Here is a 17,173-nt window from a genome sequence, read left to right as displayed (position 1 = left end):
ACCTTAGAAACAATCCCTTCTTCCTTCACTTGTGAGGTTGTCTTCAACGCTGGAGTGGGAGACCTTTGTTGACCGAATAGCTAGCCCAAACCATAAAGAATATACCCCTGTTGATCTGGCTGCAGACTGTCCTTAGTTTCTTCGCACGTGTGGCTACAGAAACCCTAGAAAGCAGCCCCTTAACTTCATTGTTCTTCCTTCTTGTAACGTTGTCCTTGTAGACCCTCTTTCTTGTCTTTTCTTCATCCTTTTTGGCTTCCTCTTCTATGCGGATTTCAGAGTGATTGTTGTGTGTCTAAATGAGGAGTGGACAACCTCTATAAATAGAGGTTTATCCCTCCTCTCTCAAGCCAACATGACTCTCCATTAGGCCGACTTGACTGTCTTCTAGGCTGACTTGATAGTTGCATTATATTTCACATTTATTCATCGTTTTTTATGCTTGTAGACTTCGTTGGTGCTAAGAGAGGATTTGACCATGCTTGGAGTTATTTCCTCGACCTTGTATGATGACTTACATGATGTAACATGCCCTCAAAGGGTCTTTTCATAATTACATTTTGACTTTGACTCTTTAGAAGCACTTCAAAATGTGCTTAACCTATTTTCAATGAGCAAGAAACTCATTGACAAATAATAAAAAAATAAGTTCTCTTTTCTTGAATAAGTACAAATATCAAAATTACATTTATGAAGATCGAACCTAGTTACATTTTCTCCAACACTCCCTCTTAACTAGGGAGTTATTCATACAACATTACAAGGTGTTTGAAAATTTTCAATCTTGAAGAATTCACATAAGATAAATCGGATTAGAAATCCATCTGTTATAGCATCATATTCATCAGCATTGTTATAGTGTAAGGCCTTTACTAACAACTCCATCTCTTTACAAGACCATGAGCCACAATGCTGGTGAGACCAATGATTTATAGACACCTTCATCATTGTCTCTCAAGGTACATACCCACCCGGGTATTCTTGAGTATGACCTTCTAGGACTATTCTTATCTTGGGTTCCCAACACTCAAAGAATATTGGTCCTCTTGCCTACTCTTTTTTTGGATGCCCTACACATCCTTGTTACAGGGCAAACTGTCTATGCAAAACTGCTAATCCCATTAAGGCGTGGTAGCTACCTTAGAAACAAACAAAGTAAAACTACTTTCATTTTCCTTTATGAAAGATAGATAAGAGAAGAATAAAGGAGACCAACCTCTGTCTTGCGCTTGGCTCCTTGCTCGATTCCTCTCTCTTCTGATAGTCCTTTACTACTTGTTTTCTTGTATACCCAGCTTCACAGAGTACCTGTGGAATCAAAGCAGCATAACACTATACAAGAACATAGATATATTATCATAAACAATCTAGGATCAGATGTAAATTGACCATACAAATGCATAAAACATAAATCACACAAGAGTATGGAGGAAAACTTGAATAGCTTTATTGATAATCAAGAAAGAGCCAAGAGAGTTACAACCAGTTGTTCTGACCCAGCATCATCCTCTCAGCAAGTGAGCCCTTCTTCACCTCATGCAAAGCTTAGATCACCCAACACTATGATGTTGCCTCAAGAAACCAACAACAATTCCTTACAAGATGCAAAATTCCAGCCCCCTGGATCTCTGGGATGAGGGATCCATACATAGATGTTTGTAAGGGAGATGAGTCAGCTTGTGATTTGATTAGTGTCTTCCCTCTGATAGTTCTTGCTTCCACTTGGAGATTGATGATCTCTTACTCATCCTTGGTCGAATTCAGAGAGGCAAGTGTCACAGGAGAAGTTTCTGGAAGATTCCATGCTTCTCCACCTCGCGGATTGACACCGCCATTTGTCTCTTCTCACCCATCGCACCCCATATAAGGGATTTTTGAAATGCAGCGCACCCACTGAGTGTACTTAGGTGAGATGCAACGCACTTTGCCTATGGAGCAGGTGAAATGATCCTGTTTTGACCAGTTCTGAGTAGTTTTTCATGGAGAACTTCTGGGAGAAGCTGTAATCAGTTGACCTTGTTCCTTTAGGGGTTGGAACAACACTTTTAGGGACTTAGGAGCCCTTGGTTTATGGAAATTTTATGCTTGGGGTTGTAGTGCCCAAAAATGTCTATAATAGTTGCCCCCTAAAGCATGAGGTCGTTAATCTTTTTGATGTCGGGTGAAATGCTTTATCATGAGGATCTGAAGTTCTTTCAAGCTGGAAGGAGACCTGTAATAAGATACAATACAATACATTATCTTCATAATATTTTCATGATCTAGCTGAGGCGGGCATTCCCATGCTCAGCTTTATAAATTCATTTTCATGTACATAGGACAAACAATCGTCTGATTGTAGATTGATGATTCTGGTAGAGCCATCATCCCTTTGATTGGATGATTATCTGTGCAACAATGATGTACATTTGATGTCTTTATTTTCCTGAATATATATCGCAACCCGGATGGATGAAACTAGATCTAGGGTCTTCAGTCTCGTTTGATCTTCACTCAAAGTACAAGTCGATTCATGTGAGAGATGTTCTGGAGTCGAACATGGAAAGACATCGCCTGATTACCAGCTAATGATGTAAGCTGTTAACAGGCGCGAGAGGAATCACTGATAATGATAATGAACCTCAAGGTACTGCACTACAATTCATGTGGTGTGAATAAAGGACTTGGCGTTGAACACCACGCAAAATCTTCCGGTCGAAGGTCATTGATGTAAAACTGTCACTGGAAGTGAGAAACTTGCCATTGAGGCATGCAAGCTTCAAAGTACTGAAAGGGTTGTCCCTAGATCGACTTCTTGGATAATTAGCTGATGTCGACAAGAAGCGATCCGTCATAGGAGGGCCTTAATGAATCCCACATCAATGACACGGAACGGAGCAAATGATTTTAATGGAGATGAAAACGGTCTGGTGATATAAGGTTCAGGGTGGCGGTCATGAAAGAATGGAGTGTAAATGTATTGCAGTGGGTGATACACAGGTGAATTCTCTGAGTGACTTCTCTTGAACATACCGGCGACACTGACATGATGGATCGGTAGCATTAACCCCAAATGTGGATGGTGTGATGTGACCATGGTGATGTGACCGGTGAATGAAACAACCCAACCCGACTTGGATGCGGAGTGAAAGTGTCATGTTCAAGAGCGACTTGCTACCAACAAAGTTTCTTCAAGTTTTCTTCCCAATTTTTCCCCAGTCATTGCTGACTAGTACCTCTTTATTTTTGTCAAGCTTGAGGAGGATAACATATGCTTGTTCTATAATTTTCCCTTCGGGAAAACCCATCACTATGTTTTAACGAGCCTAGCGATAGTGAAACTCGTTCTTGTCTGCTATGGACAAGTTTGTCGCTATTAGGTTTTAACGAGTTTAACGACAAAGATAACTCGGTCCTTTTCAATTTTAAAGAGTCTGAAAAGGGACGTAAAGGAAACTCCAAAAAATCCTTTTTCGTCATCTAATCCCTTAAGTCCGAAAAAGTATAAAACAATACAGAAGGGATGAATTTTCGATAATTTTAACGAGCCGAATAAAATAAGCACTCGATCTTTTTGTGTAATAATCCCTCAGGTCTGAAAAGATTAAAATCTAAAGGAGGGATAGCACTTCCGGTCCCTTTAACGAGCTGGAGAGGCCAATAGCTCGGCAATCTTTTCATATTTTACAAGTCAGTTGAAAAGAGCTTAAAGGAGACTCGTCTTTGAGGAATGAGTGATAAATTTGGGTAGCAGCTGATTCCAAGTAAGGTTTGGAATTTCCCAATCACGGCAGTTTTACAAGGATGGCTAATAGGATCACTCTTTGCAGCTGTTCCTCAAAAGGGGTAAACAATCAAATGGAGGTGAATGATCGGCCAATACAGAGTGGAGGTGATGATGAGAACACGACCAAGGCTTTAAAGGCTGAAGTACTACATTCACGACGGTTATTTACTAGAAATTGGTTCATTTTTTATTGAGCTTAAACGTTGGGGGAAACATTTGCTCATTGCTTATGTTTATTTTTTAACAAGCATGAAGTCCGCGTTAAAATTGCTCGATAAATCCAGTCGTATAATAAGGATGTCTCATAGATAAAAACGACAATTTTTCAAATCTTTGCCCCACATCCTTTCTTTATGCAAGTTAAGAAACGACCAATCCTATGAGTTTAAAGGGTTAGAGGACCTACAAATTTAAAAAATAAATGGTCACTCTTCGTTTGCACGCCAAAAGGTTTGCATGCCCCCAGGTATAAAATAGAGTTTCAAGGTCACCTCTCAATCTACCGACAAAACATTTGTTTTATCGGGAAAAGTTTACCTCTTTCAGGTTACCAAAGATTGTTTTATCTGCACCGCAAACAAACACTTCTTCGGCGATGCCTACCGAAATAGACAAAGGTGAATGGCGCAGACGCCTCCACTCACATAACTTTGACAAGAGAATCTTGTTCCAGTCCAACCACCTTTTCCACTCACGGACGGGAGTGTCAGACTAGTCATATATCTCTCGCGAAAACCTATCCTATACTTGAAGTTTTCCTGCCGAAGCAGACTAGGGTGCGTGCCCCCTGGGTTTCAGTCATGTCCCCCGAATTACTCGCACTCATCAGGCTCACCGACTGGAGATTGATGAGACATTCCTTGCATGAAAAGACCATTTAGGGATGGTATATGACTATTTACTATGTGTGGACCAGGGAATGAAAGCTGGTCTACGAGCTTGACCACTCTTCCTTCGTGCGGAAAACACATTACTCTAAAGAGTGATGAGACAATGGCTCCCATGCAATAAATATAGTCTCGTCCAAGGAGTAGATTATAATCTAGGGGTCCTTGGACTACCATTACATTCATGTGAACGGTTTTCCCTCTCAACGTTATGGGCACATTGGGAAGGATCCCTAACGGTTGACTGGTTCCTTTGTCAAAGCTTGTTAGATTTCTCATTTAAGGCAAAATCGATGGCGAACCAAGCGCTTTCCAAGCAGTCGAGGAAAGGATACTCACAGAAGCCCATTCACCTATGATGGTACCGGCCATGACCATTCTATATACTTGAGCAATGATTCGGAATGGTACACGAGCTGGTAAACGGTGTCTGCCTAGCTGATTCCAGTCGAAGGAAACAACTAGGTTGCTTGGAGGTGGGACCGAATAGACGGCCGGGTACGACTTTGACGAACTTCCTTCCTGCGGTAAAGGAACAGGTAAATTTCCCCCATGTTCATCGGAGTCTGTGTTTACGAAAAGAATTTGGACGGTGTCATCCTTTTTCTCTTCGGTGATTGTATCATCTGAAGATGGAACCTCTGAAGGCAAGACCGGGTCAACTGCCGCCTCGACCTTTTGACTTTCGTCTAATATGGGTTCAGATGGTTTATCTTCAATGATAGATGCTTCGGCCGACCACCTGGGCGGGCCAACCGGATTTTCAACTAGTGATGGACTCGGCAAGAGTTTCTTATATCCAGGAGGAAGTCGTAATGGTGAAACCGGACGATCGTCCAAAACTCTTTTAGCCTCGTCTAAGAAGGGACAACAGTGGACGACGTAATCGCCTTCACACAGTTTACAAGGAAATTTGCACTTTCCTTTTTGTCCAGGGATCTTCACTTTCACTAGTCGACGGTGTGCTTTCAACATGATCATTAGAGGTTGACGACACCGGGTTCTGCAAACGAGGGGACCAGTCCCTTAAGATCCGAGGGATGCAGGGACAATTTCTATGATAGTGGTCTCCTTTGCAAATGACACATGGCGATTTAGGCCTAGTCGGTGCAATGTGTGGATTTTTGCTAGATGACGCTTGGTTTCCCCTTTTCGCCTTTGGCTCCTTCTTCTTCCTCTCTTTCTTCTTCTTTTCCTTCTTCTTCTCAGGTACTTGATTTTTGGCTTTACCAGCCTCATCAAGCGAAGAGGAAGGAGGAGAGGAAGAATTGGACGAAGTAGAGAGTTGGGGGGTAACTCTGGAATTGTCTAGTTGCTGACTCGATTGTTCAGGAATTGCGGTGTTCTGAACGACGGAGGTTGAGAAAAGCCATACGGGCAAACCAATCGTCAATCCTAGAAGTGACAATGTGGCCATGTGGGGTGCACCAACATCTCCCCAAGAGGAGAAGGGACTAGGATTTCCTGCAAGGGGAACTGCTTGGTTCGTGGACTCCATTCTCTCAACCTAAGACCAACGTAGGAAAGGTGATGATTATTCCGTTTAAAATAAATTTTAGACGCTTTGACACAACTTGTTTTTTCAATTTTTAAGAGTCGAGAAAAAGCAAAAGATGACTATAGTCGCCTTCGATTTTTAATGAGCCTGAAGTGAAAAGTGCTCAGATGGACCTTTTCCATTAAGGAGTCTGAAAAGGAACAAAAGGGACTGCTATGGAAATCTAGGTAGAGGGATTACCAAACCAATCGAAAAACTGCAGAATACTTTTTACGGTACGACAATCAATCTTCCTGAATGTTGTGTTCAGTGCATTGCAATCGATAGGGCGGCAGACATGGCTTCCTATGGATAAAGGATTAAGCCTATTGTGGTCTCCCAAAATATACTCGACGGTACATGGGAGCACAAGTCCGTACTGGCACTTATCGTCTCAAAGTGGAGGAATCACCCAACTAACAGTGAGAACAACAGTTACCAGGCTTTACGACGCCAGAATATGTCTCTAGCCTAGACTTCTAGATGTTGTGCGTTAGGTTCCAAAGCGTTGTTAGATTCATTAAATTTATTTTATAGTTGATCTTGTTTAAGAAATTTTCCTTTCAGGTTCACCGCGTGATGTAGATGTACAATTCCTAAAATGCAATCTAAGATGATAAATAGTCGTTTTATCTTCTTTGTGCAATGAAAATCCTAGCTACTAAGGAAAGAGAGACAATATTCTTTCAGCAAAGAGCATAGAGCACACACTATATGCACTGTCCTAAATCAGACCAATCAAATAGTCTAAATGCAAATGCACATGCATGTATTTGTTTTCAGCCTTCTTAATATGTGAATGATAAAAAGAAAGCTAATGCGCAAATCTGAATTATTTTCAAAACGACAATTATTGACAAGTTTCTTTTCAAAATCAAAATGAAGACAATGCCAACACTTTGCAATTTGGAAATGAAAACTTGCTTTCGACACTAGAAACACTACTAATTCAGATCAAATACAATAGTAACAGGGTAATCGACTATCAAGAACAATCAGATTCTCTTCTATGACTGAAAACGACACTTGCGACACTTTCAAATCAAGAAACGACAGTACAATTACGTTACTATTTTGCAAAGGAGAACTGAAAATGACTCAACAAATACACAAAAACATTTAAAGTTCTTTGCACAATGGAGGTGGTATAATCAGTAAGGAAAGGGGTTTCAAACAGAGGTGTACTGACTACAGGCAGCAAAATTCTTGAATAGATCTGAAAAGAGTGAACACAGAAACCAAAATTTCGGAACAATGTCTAGTCTGATCAGTGCACCTGTAACACAGTGAATTTGAAATGCAACGCACCTACTACACTTGGGAAGTGCGTTGAATTTGAGATTCACAAAACAGAGAGTGTGATGGGCTATGGACGAGACTTTTCTTGGGTTCCGGGTCACAGTTTGCAGTTCAGTTCAGGGATTTTGGCCGAGCAAGTGGTAATCCGTAAATCAACAACAGGGATAGATCTAAGGAGGTTACTAGAGCCACCACAAGGGCAATTAGGGAGTTTGTAAATCAGTCGTTTAATTCATAAAGAAAACCCAGAGATTAACTGAAGCGACATTTATCTACTTTGCATTTGCATAGCAAATGCAGTTCGAAAGCTACCTAGCTCAACTTCAGGCTCCGTCTGTAAGTTTATAAAGTAAACAAATGTAGATAGACAAACAACCTAGTCGCTCCCCAGCGGAGTCGCCATTTTGTTATAGGGAAAAGTGTCTATGCAAAACTGCTAATCCCACTAAGGCGTGGTAGCTACCTTAGAAACAAACAAAGTAAAACTACTTTCATTTTCCTTTATGAAAGATAGATAAGAGAAGAATAAAGGAGATCAACCTCTATCTTGCACTTGGCTCCTTGCTCGATTCCTCTCTCTTCTGATAGTCCTTTGCTACTTGTTTTCTTGTATACCCAGCTCACAGAGTACCTGTGGAATCAAAGCAGCATAACACTATACAAGAACATAGATTTATTATCATAAGCAATCTAGGATCAGATGTAAATTGACCATACAAATGCATAAAACATAAATTACACAAGAGTATGGAGGAAAACTTGAATAGCTTTATTGATAATCAAGAAAGAGCCAAGAGAGTTACAACCAGTTGTTCTGACCCAGCATCATCCTCTCAGCAAGTGAGCCCTTCTTCACCTCATGCAAAGCTTAGATCACCCAACACTATGATGTTGCCTCAAGAAACCAACAACAATTCCTTACAAGATGCAAAATTCCAGCCCCCTGGATCTCTGGGATGAGGGATCCATATATAGATGTCTGTAAGGGAGATGAGTCAGCTTGTGATTTGATTAGTGTCTTCCCTCTGATAGTTCTTGCTTCCACTTGGAGATTGATGATCTCTTACTCATCCTTGGTCGAATTCAGAGAGGCAAGTGTCACAGGAGAAGTTTCTGGAAGATTCCATGCTTCTCCACCTCGCGGATTGATACTGCCATTTGTCTCTTCTCGCCCATCTCACCCCATAGAAGGGCTTTTTGAAATGCAATGCACCCACTGAGTGTACTTAGGTGAGATGCAACGCACTTTATCTATGGAGCAGGTGAAATGATCCTGTTTTGACCAGTTCTGAGTAGTTTTTCATGGAGAACTTCTGGGAGAAGCTGTAACCAGTTGACCTTGTTCCTTTAGGGGTTGGAACAACACTTTTAAGGACTTAGAAGCCCTTGGTTTATGGACATTTTATGCTTGGTGTTGTAGTGCCCAAAAATGTCTATAACAATCCTCAAAGAGTATCAGATGCCAGTTGATTACCTAATCCACCCATTCTTTCTTCCCAAGTGAAGACAAGAGTGTTGTGTCTACATTTCCATTCATGGCCTTCATCTAGAGTTACGGTTGTTAGTCCTGCATGACCCATGACATGGAAAACAAAATAGCCCATTAGGGGATTTTTGAGGTTTGAAATTGGCCTCCTAAGAAAACTGTACAACCAAAATAAACTTTATAAGAACCAATAGGATTCAAGATGATAATGTTAACCATGGGGAATGATTCACCATTTTTGGAGTAAAAAAGTACAAAGATTAAAAAATAACAAAATAATAAAACTACTTTTTCAACTCGTATTTTGAACTTATCTCCCTAAGGTTTTACTCAAATTATGAGCGGGAGTACTCGTTGGATGCAAAATTTAATTCCTCATCCAACGAGTACCCATGTTGCATACTTTTGATGGACCCTACTACACAAAAAATGATAAATACATGAAAACATGTGATTGCAATCACGTTTTTGATGTATTTCTCATTTTTCGTGTAGTAGAGTCCATAAAAAGTATGCAACATGGGTACTCCTTGGATGATGAATCAAATTATGCATCCAATGAGTGTTTCAGCTCGAAATTTGAGTAAACCCATACGGAGATTAGTTGAAAATACGAGCTAAAAAAATTGTTGTGTCTTTTTTCCCTCTAAAATTTGATGATGTAACCTAATCTTATTTTATTATTTCCACTATTTTTTTTATAATTTCCTTATGAGGACCATTTTAGACATCAAAAATCCCCTAATGACTCCTTTGTAATCAGGGGTGATTCAAAACTCCCTCTTGATCAGGGACTTGTCAGAGCTCCCTCTTAACTGGGGACTCTTTCCTTCATCAGCAACTTCTTCTTCGTTCCAACCATTCAGATATCTTTTATTATTCGATTTTTGAGGTATAAAATAAGCCCCCTAAGGAAATTATAAAATAATAATGGAAATAATAAAATAAGATTACATTACAACATCAAATTTTAGAGGGAAAAAAGAAAAAAATATTTTTTCAAATCGTATATTCAACTTATCTCCCTATGAGTTTACTCAAATTTCAAGAAGAAACACTCGTTAGATGCACAATTTGATTCCTCATCCAATAAGTTCCCTTGTTGCATACTTTAGATGGACCCTGCTACACGAAAATTGAGAAATACATGAAAAACATTATTGCAATCACATTTTTTCATGTATTTCTCAATTTTCGGGTAGCAGGGTCCATCTAAAGTATGCGACAATGGTACTTATTGGATGAGGAATCAAATTGTGCATCTAACGAGTGTTTCTTCTTAAAATTTGAATAAAACCTTAGGGAGATAAGTTGAAAAAGTTATTTTATTATTTTATAATCTTTTTACTTTTTTACTCCAAAAATGGTGAATCATCCCCCATGGTTGCCATCATCATCATCTTGAATCTTAGTGGTTCTTATAAAGTTTATTTTGGCTATCCATTTTTCTTAGGAGGGCCATTTTAGACCTCAAAATTCCCCTAATGTTATTGTTTGTAACAAGTTCTCAGAACCTGAATTTTGTTGAGTTTGATATTATTTCTCATGTGTAATTTTGAGTTACAACATTTATAGGTTTTATATATGCAATTTCATTTGTGTCAATACTTCTTGTATGAAATTGTGTTATTTCCTTTTAAGAAATTCTACAACAAATTTTCTAAGCATTTTCCTAAAAATTGTTGGTATTCTAGAGTTATTAACATTCAATATAGAAATATATGCATAAACATGGGAAACAGAATCACACAAATTAACACAAGGAATTATGTGGTAAAACTCTGACAATGTGTCAAGGAAACCTCCACAGGTCTAGGGATTGGAAATCTTATTGCTCAAAATATGATTCTCCAAGTTACAACAAGCCTCTCCGGAAATCACCAATTAATATGGGCTATTTTGTTCCATAACTTCCTTTCATTACAAAAATTGACTGAATGGTAAAATAGGTTTACCCAAATAATTATATCATTTACATTAATTATTGTCATTTTTAACAAAAATCTTAAGTAAAAAATATAAAGGAAAAAAAAAGGATCTGTGTTGCATTCTGTCAATTAACAAATTTATGCTGTAATATTTTTTTAGGTATTTTTAGACAAATACTTTAAAAGGAATATTACATTGGTATCCTTTTAATATCCAATTTTTTGTTTCCATTATGATGCAGTTAGGGTGGATTTCCGCGGTTTGTCTTAGTAAGGTCAGAAGAGCAAGGTTATGTCATTGGTGGACCCAGAGGGTTTTGGAGACGTTTTATGAGGTTCAATGGGGTTCGCTTTCTATATTTCATCATTAAGGCTAGTTTTATATAGCTCATTCCCAGTTTCGTTGCATTCCGACGATTCCCATAAAATGGGGTTATTATCAAACATATTTTAATTAAATACGCTAAAGGTGTTATTTGGAGCAGATTATTTGGAGAAACACCTTAATGTAATAGCTCATTGGAACCACGATGAAGACATCTACAGGATGGGATGATGGAAAGTGAATTTCAGTGGTTGGAGAAATTATGGAGGTAGATGAACCATTTCCAAAAATAAAATGGCTTAAATGAAATAAAATAAAAAGAGTCACTTAAATAAAATAAAAGGGAGAAGCTTGTAGAATAAAAATAAAATAATAAAATAAAATTGCTTCCAAAAAGTTGAAGAGAGATCCATCCGACCTTTAAAAAGGAGGGGAATCAATCCTTTTGGATCATCAAGAGTTAATTATTTGTTGTTTGTTGTTTGTGAAGATTGGGGAAATTGTCCTTGGATACCTTGGTGAGATGGGATGGAAAACCATATCATCACTTGGTGAATTCATTAAGAATTTGCATGTGTGTATATTGGTTCTAATTAAAATTTTGGGAGGCCGGAGTTAGTATTGCAAAATTTACTTTGGAGATCATCACCTCGGCTCTTTTCTAGCCATTCAAATATCTTGTTGATGTTTGTAATAGGTTCTCATAACCGTATTTAATATAATATGGATGTGTATTTGTTGAGTTTCCTACTATTTCTTGTTTTATTTGTAATTGTAGTATTTTTATTCCTGATGTATTAGCACTTGTTTTGATTTATGGGTTTTACATTATCTATTTAGCAATTTTTGTTGTGTAAATGGGTGAAATTTTTATGGTATTTTTGGGTGAAATTCATAAAATAGTTTTGACGAAATTAAATCCCTAATATTTTAACAAAACATATAAAAAAAGATATTACAGTGATATTAGAGCCAGTTTTCTGCCACCCTGAAGATTTCTTGTCAAATTTGTTGGGCCAAATTTATCAATGGTTGCAGGAGCCTAAATTGTCATTGTGTCGAGGCCAAAATTGTGGATTGGACAGGGGCCAAATTTAATTGTTTTCTCAGGTCGAATCAAGCTAAATCTACTTCAAGTTGTTGAGGTCAAATTATCACTTCATTTATTATTTCTTATCTGGGTTGAGTCCACTGAATTTGCAGATGCCCTAGCATAGGTCGAGCAAGTGATTTTGCGGTTGAATTTTCTGTTGTAAGAGCTGAGTTTTGGGCTAAATAATTATTGGAGAAACTGGAAATATACTCCATATCAACTGAGATAGTTCACATATCGAACTGAATTAATTGACGAGATAATCCACAACTAGAACTTCCAGCGGCTCACATATCCATGGCGGAAACATTCACGTGAGCGATTTTTTCACTCGTGCTCACAATTACAAAACACTCCTCTTACTCAAAAAGAAGCAAGCAATGTATTTCCTGGTATAATATTCAAAGTCTAAATGTGGAGGCACCACAGATTTGAGAGGAAAATAAAGTGGGAATGTAGTTGGTCAAACTCTGGAATGGTAAAGGGAATTATTATGTAACCAAGAAGTCGATGTTCTATATCCTGAAAACCCCTCTAATTGTACCTATGAGCATGGCATATTTATTTTTTTAAGCTCGTTGGAGACGAGATCACCAGAAGATAGTAGAGTTACTGTTTATTTCCAGGCCAACAAATTTACAAGAAATCAAGTGTGCAGTTTGGTACAATCAACATCATTCTTTTTTTCAGTTCTGGCACGGAGCATAAATTATATAGGAAGTGATACAATCTAAAGATCAATCGGGCATCCGTGTAATCTGCCATCAGTTGTCTTTTATTATTATTATTATTATCCAATTTTAAGGTCACTGCCTGGGACAAGGGATCCTAGCAGCAATTTGACTGCTAAGTCTATGAAAGCATACATACCATTAAGACTACTTGATATGGTGTTAGAGCTTCATATTGTGTCGTTTCCGGTGTAGTGTCCAAATCCATAATTCAAAACAGCTATTGAATGTGTCTTGGTACAAGTGCATCGCTGATCTGATGCAATTACTTGGAGGAAAATAAATTATGCATTCTGGAGCATGTTAGATTTAATTTCTGAGTTTTCCTAATTACTTTAAACTCTTAACCAAGATCTACTCCTTTGTAAGAAATTAAAAAAAAAAAAAAAATAATGCACAGCGGAACTTACTTTCCATCTTCAAATGCTTCAGGTCTTTGCTTGAGTTGTTGACTCTTGAATCCTTCCAAGAGCTTGCAATCCTTTTCTCTAAATGACAGAGTACCTAGTCCTCAATGGAGCAGACAATTTTTTTTGAGTGATTGCAAGCCTTGGAGACTCAGCTTTTATAGCAGTGCAAAACCCCAATCCTAGGGCAGCCTAAAATTTAGCTGAAACAAGTCTGTCTGAAATTTCAGATTGATTGAAATCAATCAATCAATCAATCAGAATAGATTCTGATTTCCTTATTCAGCTCAAATTTATTACTGCTATTATTTTTAATCAATTATAATCGGTCCATTAACAATTATAATTGATTAACATTAATCTACATGTATTTGTATCCAAATCCTTATTTTTAAATACGTTTAATGCCATGACTTAATTAATCACATTATTTGGCATATGAATGTAATCTTGCTGACAGTAATTGACATCATAATCATGATGCACGTATGTCCAACTTAGTTATTGCAATTAGACGTCTCTAAATCCAACAATCTCCCACATGGACAAGTGCAACCTTTTGATTACATGTCCTTAACTTTATTGCATGCAACTTTTCTGTCTTTACTTATCGTATTTCTTAAACAATTCTGTCCATCAATTATGCTAACAAAGGACTTAAGCGGCATTTGTCACATTTATTCGCAACTAAACTGACATAAATCACGCTGCCAACATAACTGAATGACATGAATCTGATTTGGACATATAGTTTAGAAATTACACGTAAGTGTGATTAGACGTGCCTATTTCTAATTGAGTCACCTTTACTTTACTGTATGAGGCCAAAAATTTAAACTTTAAAGAAAGAAATGAAACTGAAACTGAATGCAACTTGTATATATCATCAAAAATTGTTTACAATTGCATTACATAGAACATCAAAAACAGAACTTAAAACATATTCAGACTCCCACATTTTCTAATTATCCTAAACAGATATCACACCCATACAAGCAACATGTTGGTGAAACTTCTTGGGTGGTAATCCTTTAGTAAGAGGATCCGCAATCATGGAGTCTGTACCCATGTGTTTTATACATAATTCATTATTCTGCACTCTCTCTTTTACAACCAAAAACTTAATGTCAATGTACTTCGACTTTGACGAACTTCGGTTGTTGGTTGCGTATAACACTGCTGAATTGTTGTCACATAATAATTTGAGTGGTTTCTGAATAGAATCCACAATTTTCAGACTTGTGACGAAGTTCTTCAGCCATACGGCATGATTAGATGCTTCAAAACATGCAACAAATTCAGCTGCCATAGTGGAGGAGGCTACCAATGACTGTTTAGCGCTCTTCCATGACACAGCACCACCTGCCATCATAAAGATGTATCCTGATGTTGACTTCATGCTGTCGACACATCCTCCAAAATCAGAATCGGTGTATCCAATGACCTCGAGCTGTTCCGATCTCCGATACGTGAGCATATAGTCCCTTGTTCTCTTTAGGTATCTCAACACTCGCTTGGCTGCCTTCCAGTGTTCCATACCTGGGTTACTTAAATATCTCCCTAGCATTCCGGTAATGAACGCAATATCCGGACGCGTGCATACTTGTGCATACATGATGCTACCCACGGCTGAGGCATAGGGAATATCTTTCATGAGGTTTTTATCTAAGTCAGTTTGGGGACATTGTTTCAGACTAAACTTATCTCCTTTTGATATAGGGGTATCTCCTGGTTTGTTGTTTTGCATGCCAAATCTTGTTAGAATCTTATCGATATAGTTCCTCTGGGATAACCTCAGAATACCTTGAGATCTATCTCTAAGTATTTCAATCCCTAGAACAAATGATGCATCACCAAGATCTTTCATTTCAAAGTTCTTAAATAAAAAATTCTTAGTTTGATGCAACATGTTCTTATCGTTACTGGCAAGCAATATGTCATGTACATATAAAACCAAGAAAATAAATTTACTCCCACAGAACTTAAGGTATATACATTCATCTACTATGTTAGACTCAAAACCAAATGAGCTAATAATTTGGTGAAACTTATAATACCATTGTCGAGATGCTTGTTTTAGCCCATAGATAGATTTCTTAAGTCTGCAAACCATAGACCCTGCATCACCTGATACAAAGTTTTCTGGCTGCTTCATATAGATCGTTTCATCAATGTCACCATTGAGAAACGCCGTCTTTACATCCATCTGATGAAGTTCTAAATCATAATGTGCTACAAGCGCCAATATAATCCTTAAAGAGTCTTTCGATGAAACTGGAGAGAAAGTCTCTTTATAATCAATGCCTTCTTTCTGTGTGAAACCTTTCGCAACAAGACGTGCCTTGTATTTTTCAACATTGCCTTTAGAATCCCGCTTAGTCTTAAATATCCATTTGCAACCAACGGGTTTCTTGTCTTTAGGCAACGGAACGATATCCCAAACGTCATTGTCATACATAGATTTCATCTCTTCATTCATGGCATTAATCCACATTTGAGAGTTAGAGCTTTCCACAGCTTGTTTGATATTAACAGGATCATTTTCAAACATGCCAATGTCAAACTCATGTTCTTGAAGATATGCATAATCCTTTGATTGTGTAGATCTTTTCTCTCTAGTAGATCTTCTAATTGGCACAGGCTCTAGATTTTCTTGAGGTTCATTTACAACTTGATCTTCAACAGGAGGAAGAACATCATTACCAACTTCTGAATCTCCCATAGGCCCTAGGCCATCAACATTTGTCATGTCAATGTGAGGGTTTGGGTTGGGTTCAGGTCCATTTGTGTTCTCTATTCCATGTTGAGTTTCTAACTGAGTTGTTTGGGATGATGAAGTTTGCACATTGTCAAAAGATGTATTTCTAAACACAATCGGAATTTGAACAAAACTAGGACTTTGGTCCATAGTCTCATTCGCATTCGTCTCTTCTTCTTCAAAAATACTATCTTTTGTCATATCTCCCCCCACAAACTCATTATCCTCAAAAAATTTTGCACTTCCTGACTCGAAAACTGTATGTTCTGTTGGATTATAGAATTTGAACCCCCTAGATCGTTCAGAATAGCCTATAAAGTAACAACTAACAGTTCTTTCGTCCAGTTTCTTTTTGCTTGGCTTATAAGGCCTAGCTTCACATGGACATCCCCAAACTCTCAAATGATTCAAGCTAGGCTTGCGCCCAACCCATAACTCGTAAGGGGTCTTGTTAGCTGCTTTAGTAGGCACTCTATTAAGTATGTATGCTGCAGTCTTTAAGGCTTCTCCCCACAAATTCTCAGGTAGAGTTGTACGAGCAATCATACTTCTCACCATGTCTTTAAGGGTGCGATTTCGTCGCTCAGCAACACCATTCATTGCAGGCGAACCTGGCAACTTATACTGAGGCACAATTCCACATTCCTCTAAGTATTTTGCAAAGGGACCTTGACGTTGTTCTCCTGATCCATCATAACGACCGTAGTATTCACCACCACGATCAGAATGAATGGACTTTATACGTTTGTTAAGTTGTAACTCAACTTCCATTTTGAACTTTATGAACACGTCTAATGCTTCCGCCTTTTCTTTTATTAAGTAAATATGACCATATCTTGAATAATCATCTATGAATGTGATAAAGTAACGGTCACCATTTCTTGTAGCCTTTGGAAAAGGACCACAGATATCCGTATGAATTAATTCTAAGACATCATTACACCTTTTTGCATCAT

Source organism: Pinus tabuliformis, chromosome 1_2 (assembly GCF_031772625.1).
Source record: "Pinus tabuliformis cultivar Carrire ecotype Pingquan chromosome 1_2, CPIR1, whole genome shotgun sequence".
Lineage (NCBI taxonomy): Eukaryota > Viridiplantae > Streptophyta > Pinopsida > Pinales > Pinaceae > Pinus > Pinus tabuliformis.
Note: the sequence above shows the minus strand (reverse complement) of the source record.